Raw genomic sequence first — 14819 nt, forward strand, 5'->3', positions numbered from 1 at the left:
CTGGGATGTTTGTTACTGAGAGTTCTACGCACAGAGGGAGATATCGCTTGCTTGGCAGTTGGAAACAGCTATTAGTTCCCACAATGCAATGAGGTTCACAGACAGCACACTGTCAGAACCATGTCATGATGACATCACACTGTGGGAGGAGGGGTTTCTCCACATAATCAGCCACAAGAAAAGCCTCAAGAAAAGGTAAAGATTTCTCATGGGAAAGGGGGTATCAGCTACTGATCAGGATGAAGTTCAACCCTGAGTGAAATGTCCTCTTTAATAATCGGTTGGCTTAAGGCTGTCTTAGATGTCCCTTGCTTTCCATTGTGAAACATTTGTTTTGTCTATTGAAGACATTGCTAGTTAATGTTTCTGAGACTGAACTAGTGCCCACAGGTGTTGCGTCACCCAGTTTATGCAGGATTTTATACATCCAAAGACTCTGCCTCCTATCATCTGATGGCATAAGTAGCTTTAGAGACTCTGTGGGACTTTACTAAGACAGCTGCAAAGAAAGATGCAAGGGTGTCATCTGTTAAATGAAATGCGGATTCTGATTGGTTTCTCCATTGTTCTCCTGTCTATGATGTGAGAGATAACTTTATCCTGCTATGTGATGAGAAGCCACACCATGCAACCGACACATGCAATAAGGCCAGGCACAGTTCTGCAGCACCAAGTGAGTGGCTAGATGATGTCACAAACGCTGAAACAGGTGGAGCTTGTGTCTTTCTTACTTTACAGGGACCAGACTGAGCTCAGTATTGCAGATTTACTATTTTACACTATTTTAATAAATAGTAATTTATTTTCATAGGGTACCTAGCATTGTTTTCTGTTGTTTAATGAATTAACTTTACACATTCTCAAGGGCGTTGCTAGGATCCTAAGAGATCAGGGGCACTTTTGGGCACTCCAGTATGAAAATAGGTGTGGCCATGCACTTGAATGTGGGTGTGGTCATGGGTGGAGCCAAATTTACATGAACTTAACAGCGGTCTGGTCTAAGTAGGCCTGCCCAGCAAAATGTTGGATGAAGCCTCCCACTCCATTAATACAAAAAAAATGCAGCCTATCACAGGCACACAGGCAGTGTCACTAAAACATAACTAGGCAGAGTTACCTGCCTTCTGTGCTGGCTGGTCTGGCTTTCTGCTGGGTGGGCTGACCTGCCGCCCGGCTATTTGGCAATTCCAAAGTGTAGTGGCTGGATGGTGTACTGGTTAAGGGCTCTGCCTCTGACACGGGAGACCTGGATTCAAACCTTGGCTCTTCCTGTTCAGTAAGCCAGTAATTCAGTAAGGAGCTCTTTGGGCAAGACTCCCTAACACTGCTACTGCCTACTGAGTGCGCTCTAGTGGCTGCCTCGCAAGCGCTTTGAGTCCGACAGGAGAAAAGCGCTATACAAAAAAAGGTATTATTATTATTATTCCCCCATAGCATTCTCTGACCTTCTAGTGGACCCCCTTTCATGCTCCCATGGGCCTCCCATTCAGGCACCACAACTCCCAGCATGCCCCCATAGAAGATCCACAGCTCCCAGCATGCCCCCATGAAGGCACCACAGCACCCAGCATACCCCCTATTGACGCAGCACAGCTCCCAGCATGCCCGCCATTGAGGCGGCACAGCTGACTCTGCCTGGAGGCAGGGCCGGATTTGTATTTTTTACCGCCCAAGGCCAACTATACCATCTGTATGGTTGTTATCTCTGTGTGCCCCAATGAGAATTCTCCTTACTTTCCATCATTGGTGTCACAGACAATAGCTATTTTAGTAATATGTGTATAGATTATATGTTATGTTTTGAAATTTTGTTATGCTTGCCATCTCATTAATGATGAACCCATTGCGTCACCATGAGAGTTAGGCTGAAGTATACCTGCAGGACAGAGCTTACAGGTCTTGCAGGGACGGCACAAGTACAGGACAGAGAGTTCAAAGGTTAAAGCTGTTCTTTTAGATAGGGATGACTGCATAGAACAGCTTTACTGTCCCTCACTGAGCCGCCCCTAAACTTCTGGTGCCCTAGGCCATGGCCTATGTGGCCTTGCTAGAAATCCGGCCCTGCCTGAAGGACAACCCGGACACCCCAGAATAGATCCGGGGCAAATGCCACTGATCTTTGGGGCTAGCAATGCCCCTGCACATTCTCTTTCTTTAACTTAGCCTGATCTAACATACTACAGTAAAAGGTAGCTGTAATATGCACAGTGTGGGTGCAGTGCTGTGCGCATATTACAGCTGCTGACTACTGTGCTTGTAGCGGGGGGGGGGGGAGGGGCATGCACGTGGTGGGGGCTCTGTGGCGGGCGCATGTGCATGGCTTGTATACGAGTGCGACGGGCTCTGTGGCGCGTGTATGGCGGGGGGTATAGGGGGTGTAGTTTTCCCTATATCTCCTTCATTACTGGCTTCTGTATTTTCCGCTCCTAGAAGTTGGGAGTTGGGACAGCAAAGGTAGAGGTAGCGAATTTCCACATTTCCAAGGCCTTCAAGGAACCCCGGGGTTGCAGGGAACGCTGGTTGAGAAAGACTGATCTAGATGACTTTTGTCACCTAATAGCGCACCCTTTTCTGAATATCCACACCTGGTTTTCTGACCACACAGATTCTCCAGTCTCAGAGCCGGCTCAGACGGGCGACTGCTGGCGGCTTTACACGGCGTTTACCGCCGGGATCCACCGCGTCCCTCAATGAGATGAATGTCAGCGGTCACATCAATGAGTTTTCGGGCGATTGTGTTTGCGCCATGGTTGATTTTTCTGAGACGATGCGTGTAGCTTCTAATGACGACGTGCCGGAAACCGATGCCAAACGCTTTTCTGTTCGATAGCCGGGTGTTCCGACAAAATAACCTACCCGTCGAATGAGCCTACATTCACTATCAAACGTATAGCAGGAGGGTTAGGGGAGGGGGAGGGGATAGTAAAGTCTATGGGATGTAGGTTAGTTCGACGGTGTAGGCGGCCCTGCTAACCAGCCCTTAGTAAATCGGGGCCTATGCCTGTCTAAATAAAGCAAGGCTTTATCATGGTCTAAGAAAGAGTAACACTGCCCCCTGGTGCCCAACACAATCTATTACATGTCCAAAACATTACTGTATCATTTATCAGAAGCCTCATGTATTTATGTAGCGGTTTTATTTTTCAGCACATTGAATAGTACATGTCACTAACCACTACCACAGTACATGTCACTTTTCTCAACGGAACTCACAGTCTATCCCCTGCCACAGTCTAATATCTCCATCCATCACTGTCTGCATTGAATTTTGGGAGAAGCAAATTAACCTTCCATTATATTTTTGGGATGTTTGAGGAATCTAGTGTGGAATTCCAGGGCTCACAATTCTACTGTACAGTAGAATCCCTTCATAGTAAACTCCAGGGCAAGTGGTGGATGTTAAAAGGGCGCTATGGCGAAAAATGTTAAAATTTAAAATATGTGCAAACACATACAAATAAGAAGTATGTTTTTTTTCCAGAGTAAAATGAGCCATAAATTACTTTTCTCCTATGTTGCTGTCACTTACAGTAGGTAGTAGAAATCTGGCAGAAGCGACAGGTTTTGGACTAGCCTATCTCCTCAGGTTGGATTCTCAGGGATTTACTTATTTTCAAAAGCACTTAGTGAATGGCAGTTGCTCTGTCCAACTACCCAAAACTGTGCAGTGGCCAGGGAAGGTGGCCACCATCATTGTGTAAATCTTTTTTAGGGAATAGCTTTATAAAGAATGTAAGCCTTGCTGAGAATCCCATATGAAGAAATGGACTAATCCAAAACCTGTCGCTTCTGTCAGATTTCTACTACCTACTGTAAGTGACAGCAACATAAAAGAAAAGTAATTGATGGCTCATTGTGCTCTGGAAAAAAAAAACATACTTCTTATTTGTATATGTTTGCATATATTTTAAATGTTTCAATTTTACAATTTTTCAAGCACATAAAGTATAAACTATGGTCCTGGATCTTAATTCAGTCAATAATAGGGAGTCATTTTTCTTCTTCAATACCTTCAGCAAGACTAAGCTAGATCAAAATGCACAGTGCTCAATATGCAGGGATTTGCATGCAATACTCATGCAACAGCTTGCAGAGGAAGCATAGGTCTCACTATTTAACGCAGGTACAGTGCTGATAGTGTGCTCCTCTATCCACATTTCTGTGCAGCCTGGATGATGCTGTAGCATTGCAGCCATGCACAAGCATGTCACAGATGATAAGCAATCCCCTCAGTGATCGGGCAGCAGCTTGCACAGGAAGGTCTCACCGGCTGGTGCTTTTGAGGTAATAGACACAGGTCCAGAGTAGAGTGCAGATAGACAAGCAGGCTACAATTTGCTGCCAGCCCCCCACCGACCACGGGTCATGGGTCCCTGACTGATGTATGATGCATGTGCCCGCCCACTTTCCACTATAGCTGGATACAGAATTCTGCAGGGGCCAAAAAACAGGTTTACGATAACAGAAGTTCTATTATATCAGAGTTTACTATACCAGGTAATACACAGTACTTAGGCCTCTTTTCCACGAACTGTTGAGCTGTGTGCTCAGCAAGCAGTTGCCAGGCAGCAGTGAGCAGTTACTAGGCAGCGACAAGCAGTTACCAGGCAGCAGTGAGCAGTTGTGAGAGTTTGAGAGGCATTTCACTGCCTAGAAACAGTTCAGGGGAAAGAGGCCTTATAATGGTGCTTGCCCGGGACCTGGACATTAGTTTATACTCAAATGTTTACTATATCAGAGTTTACTATAACAAGATTATACTGTTTGGTTTTTTTTAAAGTATTTGCTGAGTATGCTATATGAGGCCTCAGTTATACAATACAGTCCACCAGCAAGTTCTAATGTGCCCAAGGTGAGGGCTATATGAGGCTCTAATCACACAACTGCTAATCCAATACTTTATGAGCAATCAATACTATGGTCTGATATGCCACAGGTGACCTAGCACTGCCATCACACAACAGCCAATACAATATCCTGTCTGCTCACCCATGCTATAGTCTGATATGACCCAGGTGAGGGCTGCATGCCACTGCAGTCACACAATTGCTAATCCAAAATCCTACCGGGGTACTCAAGCTTTGGTGAGATATGACCATGTTAAGCTCTATGCAACACTGCAGTTATGCAATCACAAATCCAGTGTCCTATCAGGCCTTCACTCTATAGTCTAATATAACCCAGATGAGAGTTATAAATCACTGCAACCGCTTATCCACAAATCCAATATCCTATCAACCACTCACACTATGGTCTGGTATGACTCAGGTGAGAGTTACACAACACTGCAGCTACACAACAGTGCAATCACATAGCCACTAAACCAATATCCTATCAGTCACCCACACTATGATCTGATATGATGCAGAAAATGGTTGTATTGGCTGCAATCACACAGCTGCTAATTCAGCATCCAATCAGTTTCTCACACTTTGGTCAGGTATGACCCAGTTGAGGGCACATGGCACTGTAATCATACACCTGCTAATCCAATACCACCCACACTATGATCTGGTATGACCTAGGTGTGAGGTTTACCTGACACTACAATCACATGACCATTGATCCAATATCCCATCAGCCACCAGAACTACATTATTGGTCCCTGTTGAGGGCTGATATGACCCAGGCCATGCTGCATAGGCTGCAACTACACAACTGCTAATCCACCACCCTTTCAGCTACCCAGCTAAGAAATAATTCACTGAATGATTAGTGTATATACATAAATATAAATAAATAGAATATATATATATATATATATATATATATATATATATATATATATATATATATATATACACACACATATATATATATACAGAATTTTCCTGGAGTCTTGCATTCTTATTTTCAGTTCAAGGGCTGCAGTTCTAAAGTTGGCCATACATCTAGATGTGGCGGCTGATCAACCATCCGATTCGATTATTATAATTGGATTGGCCCAAAATCGGTGCTGCCAAGAGCATGCCCAATCACCGATGCAACCAATTTTTGGCTGAAATTGGTTGCATGTATCGATCGAACATGCTGCAAGATGTCAGGCCGACATGCTTGATCAGGTGAGCGGCAGTAAGGGCGTGCGATATCGGGGCGAGCGACAAACGGAATGGAACCCCGGGCGATGTCCCCCCTACTGTAAAATATGCCGCATGGTGCCCCGTGCAGTATACTTTACCTTGAAAGAAAGGGGGAGAACCGAGAGCCCGATATGGTGTAGTATGTTAATGAGATGACACACACAATGGTTATACTCACAAGGACGGGTCGCCTCCAAGGCAACCACTGGTTAAGCAGGCGGGGAGAATTGTAACCTGACCCCGCTCAGGGTTAAGAAGTCGCTCTCTGTAGATAGAAGGAAATGGGGATACACCCCTCCACCAAGGGTGGACTCAACAATTATGTGGTATAACAACAGAGGCGCCAAGTAGAGTAAAATTAGTTAAAATTGTTAAAAAGGGGGAAGTGGGTGGACTCACCTCCCTTCTGAAAAAATGGCCAGACAACGGGCAGGTTACTTCAAGTTTAAAGTAGCATTTATTATGAGCTTCTTAGCTATGTCCCTGACAAGGGGGAACAGCGCCAGGGGTGGCAGATGCATAGTCACAAGGCTGATTCCTGAGAGATTTCATGCTGAGATTGATCAGGCATCGGCCTGCAGTGTATGAGCAGCCAACAGATCTCTCTCCGATCAGATTCGATCAGAGAGAGATCTGTCTCTTGGTCAATATGCCCATCATTGCTGGATGTATGGGCTCCTTATAGTAGCCTCCAAAGGACACCTTTTCTGTTCTAGATTTCAAGCCATTTCACCATTACTCCTGCAGAGCAGCAGCTTCAGTTCTTATCAGTGAAGATGTTACTAGGCATTTTATAAGTACAAGTAATCCACTTACTTCAGCCAAACACTAAAGGGGCCCATACACTGGTCGATTTCAGCCATTGATCGATTCGATGGAAGAACGGCGGGTTCAGTGATTTGGGGCCCGCATACTCTGTGACCGCACAACCGATGGTAAACGATAATGAACGTGTGCACCGTCCGTCTGTCACAGAAGTGCTTACATTCATTTTGACGTCAACAAAAACAATGTGAGAACCATCCGTGTGAACCGGCCCTAATAGTGTTAATTAGTTGTGTTAAGGTGGCCATACACTGATAGATTTGCAGCAGATTCAACCATCAGATACATTTCTGTCAGATGCCTGTCAAGTGGAATCTGACAGGAATCTATCTGATGTGTGCCACACACCAGGAACAGATTTCCAATAGATTTCAGAATGAAATCTATTGAAAACCGATCTAAATGCATTATTGCACCATTACTTCAAATGCAACTCTATGGCCCATCGATCTGTTGCCAGCAGCAGATCGACCTAGATTTCCCATCCTATCAGATAGATCAAATCCATCTAAATCGGCCGCAAATCGATAGATCGACTGATTTGAAAGAATCGATTTTTGATTGATCAATCTATTCTATCAAATCAATCGATTGATCGATGGCTGAAATCGACTAGTGTATGGGCCCCTAAAAATCTTTCCTCTTCCTGATTTACATTTTTAAACCTATCACTGGTGATGGCATTTTTAGTTCTGCCAGGTGATCTGTATGGAATGTTCGCTACTGAGAGTTCTATGCCCAGATGGAGATATTGCTTGTTAGGCAGTTGGAAACAGCCGTTATTTCCCAAAATGCAACAAGGTTTACAGACAGCAAACTGTCAGCACCTTGGTCAGGAATCTCGGTGCTCTGCCTCAATCAGTGCAATGCGATATTAGCGCCTGCTGTATATTATAGTACTGAACCGGACTTTGCAGTCACGCTAAAAATCGCATAGCAAACATAGAGGAGGTACAACTCCTTTTTTTCCTCTGTATTTTGGTGATTTTCAGTGGAAAAGGGCCCTTACTCCTAAAGAGGAACTTTAGTGAAAAGGGGAAAAAATAAGGTCGCATTCACAGTGGGACATTGCATTTTAATGTGATGTTAAAGTCACAACGTGTCTGCGTTGAGAGGTAATGCACTGCAAGCAGTGAGTTACCACAACGCAACATTTTTAACGCAACTTTATGTCGCACTGTGAACGGGCCATAGGATTAACATTGCAGTGCGGTAAGCTGCATTATAAGACTTTATAACGCAACTCCACAACGTGGCACTGTGAATGCGACCCAAATCAATATATTGTAAAGTGATAAATTAAAAAAAATAGCAAAGAGATCAAGAAATGATTAATATTCGCCATGTAATTTATTCACGTTGTTTGATCCACAATCAGCCACCACGTAATCATCTTTACTACTGGCAGACATGAAAAAACACTAGACAGCACCAACTGCCATTAATTATAACCACAGCCACTAACATTGTGATAGGCTAAATGGTTTTTTTTTTTTTTGTAGATATACATTTGCACAGAGGGAGATACTGGTTGCTTGGCAGTTGGAAACAGCTGTTATTTCCCACAATGCAACAAGGTTCACTACAGGAAACTGTCCTGACATCACACTGTGGGAGGGGTTTCACCACAATATCAGCCTTACAGACCTGATGATGTTTTTGTAAAAAGGAAAAGATTTCTCGTGGTAAAGGGGGTATCAACTACTGATTGTGATGAAGTTCAATCCTTGGTTAAAGTTCGGAGAAGGATGAAATTGATGCTTTCCTATTTGTGAGGTACACCATGTGTCCGAGTTGGAGTGAGACAAAATTCTTGCTGGGAAGCTGTGTGGAAAAGCCAGTGATTTGTAAAGGGCCGTTTCATGTGTGATGGGCACGACTGTAACAAGGGGAAGCTTGCCTTACTGCAGAGGTACACCCGGGCTCCACAGTACTACTGGCAATCTTTCTATTAGCATATAAACTCCTCACAGGATTCACATTCAGAGATCAGCTCCAGGCTGGTACAGTGTTCTGTAAAATGGATTGCCGGCTGCAATGCAGCAACTTGGAAAGGCCGGAAGCAGCTCTTCATCATGGAGCAGTTTCTGGATCGCTGTGCGCAGGATATAATGGAGTTCTGGACCACAAACCACAGACCTTCCAAGAGGCAGAAGATTAACAGCTTTATGGAGTCCAGGCTTCATCTAAATAAGGAGTGAAAATGTTGCTGTTTCCCCTGGAATGCAGGGAAGGCCAGAGCACTTGCAACATAATGAAGAACTAAAGATAATAAGACCCCTGTAATTGTCACAGTAGCTTTTTAACCTGCCTGGCGTTCTATTAAGATCGCCAGGCAGGCTGCGGGAGGGTTTTTTTTTAATAAAAAAAAAACTTTCATGCAGCCAACTGAAAGTTGGCTGCATGAAAGCCCACTAGAGGGCGCTCCGGAGGCGATCTTCCGATCGCCTCCGGCGCCCAGAATAAACAAGGAAGGCCGCAATGAGCGGCCTTCCTTGTTTTGCTTACATCGTCGCCATAGCGACGAGCGGAGTGACGTCATCGACGTCAGCCGACGTCCTGACGTCAGCCGCCTCCGATCCAGCCCTTAGCGCTGGCCGGAACTTTTTGTTCCGGCTACGCTGGGCTCAGGCGGCTAGGGGGGCCCTCTTTCGCCGCTGCTCGCGGCGGATCGCCGCAGAGCGGCGGCGATCAGGCAGCACACGCGGCTGGCAAAGTGCCGGCTGCGTGTGCTGCTTTTTATTTGAGCCAAATCGGCCCAGCAGGGCCTGAGCGGCAGGCTCCGGCGGTACTGGACGAGCTGAGCTCGTCCAGACCGCCCAGCAGGTTAACCAGTTCGCATTCAGTCGTTTTTCGCTTCATGCATCCGAACAATGTTCACCTCCCATTCATTAGCCTATAACTTTATTACTACTTATCACAATGAACTGATCTATATCTTGTTTTTTCCGCCACCAATTAGGCTTTCTTTGGGGGGTACATTTTACTAAGAGCCACTTTACTGTAAATGCATTTTAAAAGGAAGAATAAGAAAAAAACGGAAACAAATCATTATTTCTCACTTTTCGGCAATTATAGTTTTAAAATAATACATGCCTCCATAATTAAAACCCACGTATTGTATATGCCCATTTGTCCCGGGTATTACACCATTTAAATTATGTCCCTATCACAATGTATGGCGACAATATTTTATTTGGAAATAAAAGTGCATTTTTTCCGTTTTGCATTCATCACTATTTACAAGCTTATAATAAAAAAAAAAAAGAAATATTTCATCTTTACATAGATATTTAAAAAGTTTAGACCCTTAGGTAAATATTTGTGTTTTTTTTTTTATTGTAATGTTTTTTTGTTTTTTTTAATTAAACATTTTATGTGGGTATTTTTGGGAGGGTGGGATTGAAATTGTATTTTTTTTTGTAAATATATGTGTATTTTTATTTATATTTAACATTTAGATGTAGTTTACTTTTTGGCCACAAGATGGCAGCCATGAGTTGTTTACAGTGACGTCACTCTAAGCGTACCACGTACGCTTAGAGCGACATAGGAAGCAGAAAAAGCGTAGCTTCCGAGAGAAGCTGTCGCTTTTTCTGCGGGGGAGAGGAATCAGTGATCGGGCACCGTTGCCCGATTCACTGATTCACTGGCTAACAAACCGCCGGCCGGGAGCGCGCGTGCACGCGCGCGATCGGCCGCGTGGACGCGCAGGAGCGCACATGGCTTCCTGGACGTGAGTTTCACGTCCAGGAATGTCAAATAGTTAAAGAACACTTGAAGTGAAAGGGATATGGAGGCTGCCATATTTATTTCCTTTAAACAATGCAGATTGCCTCAAGATCCTCTGCCTCTAATACTTTTAGTCATACACCCTGAACAGGCATGCAGATCAGATATTTGACTGAAGTTTGACTTGATTCGCAGCGATGCTTGTTTCAGGTGTGTAATTCAGACACAACTGCAGCTAAGGAGATCAGGAGGACTGCCAGAAAGGGCCGGCCCTACCATGAAGCAGGCTGAAGCACGTGAAATTCAGGGCAGCAGACTGTAGGGGGCAGCATCAGCTCTACACTCAGTTGATCTTTTTCAGTCTCTCCCTCTGCTCTGCTGCTTCTGCACAGAGCTTGCCTGCTGTTGTCCGGATCATGAACGATTCGGATCTTTGATCCGAATCTCTTTTGTGAGTCGAATCATCAAAATGAGTGATTCGGATCACAAAGGGGGCGGGGCCAGGAGCAGCACGCCCCCTCTCAGCGGGCAGGGGGGTCCTGGAAGCAGAGCAGAGATGGATCGCTCAGTTGAAGGGGAGGCAGCCTTGCAATGACAGGTAGATGAGAGAGGGGACATGGGTGCCACTGCCAGATATGTGTAGAGCACACATACTGGCTATAATGTGCTGCTCATTTTAGGCTGTCTGTTCCGTAGTTGTGCACAGTGAACAAATGGGAAACTTTTAAAGCACAGCTCAGTAACTTTGCAGGCAGCGTGCTGGGCTAGGACAGGGCAGGCACTGTGATTGCTGTGCAATATGATCCTCCTGCACTGCTCTAAACAGCTGCACTTCACTTCTGGGAATGCTTTGGGGAATGCTTTCTTTCACTGTGCGACCTTTGCATTCAAAGTATACAGATGAACATATAGGTGAAATATATGTAAAGCATATGATTGCAGCATGTGGGTATTGTGTGCAAAAAAACATTTCTGCTCTCTGCTCGTCCCTCCTCCCTTCTCTGTCCACTCCCTGCTTGTCCCTGTCCACCATCTCCCCTTCTCTGTGTGTCCACCCCCCTCCCCTTCTCTGCCCACTGCAGGGAAAGACCTGTCCTGCTAGTCATTACACCCCCGAATGCTTCCCTAGTAAAATTATCCGAGATTCGGATCAAAGATCCGGATCTTTTCAATGATCCGATTCGAATCATCCGAATCATTGAAAAGATCCGAACTTACCATCTCTAATCTGTGTGTGTGATGGCACGCTCCTTAATTAAATATGCACTGCTCTTTGCTAGCCCCACCTCCTTGCCATGTCCCATTCTGCCCTCTGGTTTCCCTCAACCAGCAAAACAATCTAGAGCCTGCCCTGCTGCCAGGCAACTGGTATTGTTTAAAAAAATAAATAAATATGATAGTCTCCATACCCACATATTGTCAATTACCCAGACTGTAGAGGAAGTAAATGGATTTACCTGTACTTATAAAATGCCTGGGAGTCTCCTTCACTTCTTAAAGTGGACCCAAACCAAACATTTTTTTAATTAAAAATATTTAGTTGCATCACTCTGACACATACAAAGATAAATAAACACTCCTTCAAACCTGTGATCATTTCAGTGCATGCTTTTCACCCTTCTCTTTTCATAACTAGGGTTATACTGGGGCAGCCATTAGCAATTCCTCCATTGCCGGACACCATCTACTCCACCAGTTTGCCGAAAAAATCCCGGCAATTTGAAAGGTAGGGAGGGGTTCCTCCAATAAATGTAAAATATTATATATTTGTCATCATGCAGCTGAAAAAAGGCTGCTATTTATTATTATAATTTAGAAAATAGATTTTATTTCTGAAATCTTGTATTTTTAATTTGGGTCCACTTTTAAGAGTTGAAGACATCATTCTGTAGGAGTGATGAGGTGTCTTCAGCACAAACAAAGGCAGACACAACAGTATACATTTGAAGCATTTGAAGCCTCTTCTCTTTTCCATTTGTCTAATCACAGTTGTTTTTGGTTTTGTTTATTTTTTTAAAGATCTTAACACTGCCCATTTTAAACAATGCTTTTATTGCTGTCTGTAAAGGTGCGTACACACATGCGACTATAGTCGTTTGAAACAATCGTTCCCCGAGCATTTCAAATGACGATCGTTTAAAAAAAAACATCCAACGATCATTAAGTCAAACGATGGACGAGCTAGATCGTTAAAAACAAAAGTTCTGCCTTGGCGGATTTGTTTAAACGACGATCGTTTGCAAAAGTAGTACATCGTTAGAAAACGGTCGTTCGTACTAGGATTGACATGCGCATTTCGTTATATCTCCATAGAACCTTTCATTTTTATGCGCAAGCGCAACAGTTGCTTTTCGTGATGTAACGTTCGTTCTATGAATGTGTCCTGTGACACGTTAATTGCTACATGATTATACCATAATTGTCATTTTAACAGGACAGAGTGTATTTTTGTATGTTTTGTCAACGCTATATTATGTAAATGCTCTACCTACATACCTACAGTATGAAATCATATACTGTAATGTAATATACGTAACGTTAGTAAATATACGTAACGTTAGTTTTACAGTGTAATGTACGCTTTGAACCGTTCGTTACGTGCGGGAGGAACTTGCTATGATGTCACTTCCAGGAACAGTATGTGACGTTGTTCTGGATCGTTCGTTAACAAACGATCAGATCCTTACACACCTTTAAAAGCTAACTTTACTTAGGTCGTTCTTTCGTCAATTAAAAGATTGTTCGTCGTTCACAAAGAACGATCGTTGTCGTATGTGTGTACGTAGCTAAAGAAGTAACAGTATGCATGGTTTCAATGTAAAATGATTAATATGTCATGTTTGACTGGGTCACAAGCCTTCTCTTAGTTCAGCCTATTTACTGTCCCAAGGGGAGCAAGCACAGTTTCATTTCCATTTGAATTCCAAAACAGGACAGTGGATGAGGGGCACAGGTACCCAATGGTAGAGTAATCTTCCAAAATAGTCTCCAGGCACAGTAGATATTGAGCATGGGCAGCTTGGTGGCGTAGCACATAGTTTGTATGTTCTTTCCATGTCTGTGTGGATTTCTTCTGGGCACTCTGGTTTCTTCCCACATCCCAAAAACATACAGATAAGCTTATTGGCTTTCTCCTAAGTTGACCCAAGACTACAATACATACTCTGGACAATATACTCTGCACAGCACTGCGGAAGAAGTCGGCGCTATATAAATACTAAATAATAAAAATAATAAGCAAAGGTACACTATGGTAGAGCAACCGACCACCACTTAACAACCTAAGCAAGACAATGGACAATAGCCACCAGGTAACATAGGCTCTCTAAGGGTACAGAGTCTACAGAGCCCCCAGTTCAAAAGAGCATCTTGCAAGTGATGGTGAGCAGGTAACCCTAATCTCGACTGGATTCTTTGATGCAAAACACTCCCAGTGGTAGGACATGTTCATAAGAGTCAATTAACATGTTAAGGTTGGGGCAGATGGAAAGTAGACTAGAGAAGAAGACAGGCCGGTGATGGGACAGGCAATGGCCATGTGTGGATGAGGAGACTAACAAAAGATCGAGGGAGGTGGCAAGATGGCGGGTAAGGTTAGAGCACAGGCTGAGTTCAGCAATAGAAGTAGCAGATGAAGAGTAGAAAATCAGAAAATCAAGAATAGTAAAGCAAGTTGAGTCAGTAACTGTAGTATAAGCTGAAGAGAAGTCAAAAGTTGGTTTGGTAGCTGGAGAAGAAGATCTCGAGTAGTCAAAGAGACTGAGGTCAAGAAATAGGACAATCTCAGAACATGCATTGTGCTGCTGCCAGGGAAGGGACTCGTATACAAATTCACTGGCACCAAGCATTGCTTCAATATGACGCAAATGTCAGGAACATGTGGATGCTATGGGTAAGCATGACATCGGTCCACTCTTAAGGGCAGCCTCCAGATTCCATCAGGGGCCGATTTCCCCAGATAAACCCTATAAAAGTGCATATGTTCTGATCACATTTCCTGGCATTTTCTTGGGGTCCAAAGCCCTTTCCCTTAAGTTAAATAGTTTTGTTGAAGGAGAAATTCAATGAAATGGTCGCACATATAACCAAGATAGATGCACCTGACAAACACTGACAGCATAGGGTTAATAAGCCTCTCAAAGGCACAAACGTGCTCATTGCAGTTGAACAGGTGCATTAAGA

Source organism: Hyperolius riggenbachi, chromosome 10 (assembly GCF_040937935.1).
Source record: "Hyperolius riggenbachi isolate aHypRig1 chromosome 10, aHypRig1.pri, whole genome shotgun sequence".
Classification (NCBI taxonomy): domain Eukaryota; kingdom Metazoa; phylum Chordata; class Amphibia; order Anura; family Hyperoliidae; genus Hyperolius; species Hyperolius riggenbachi.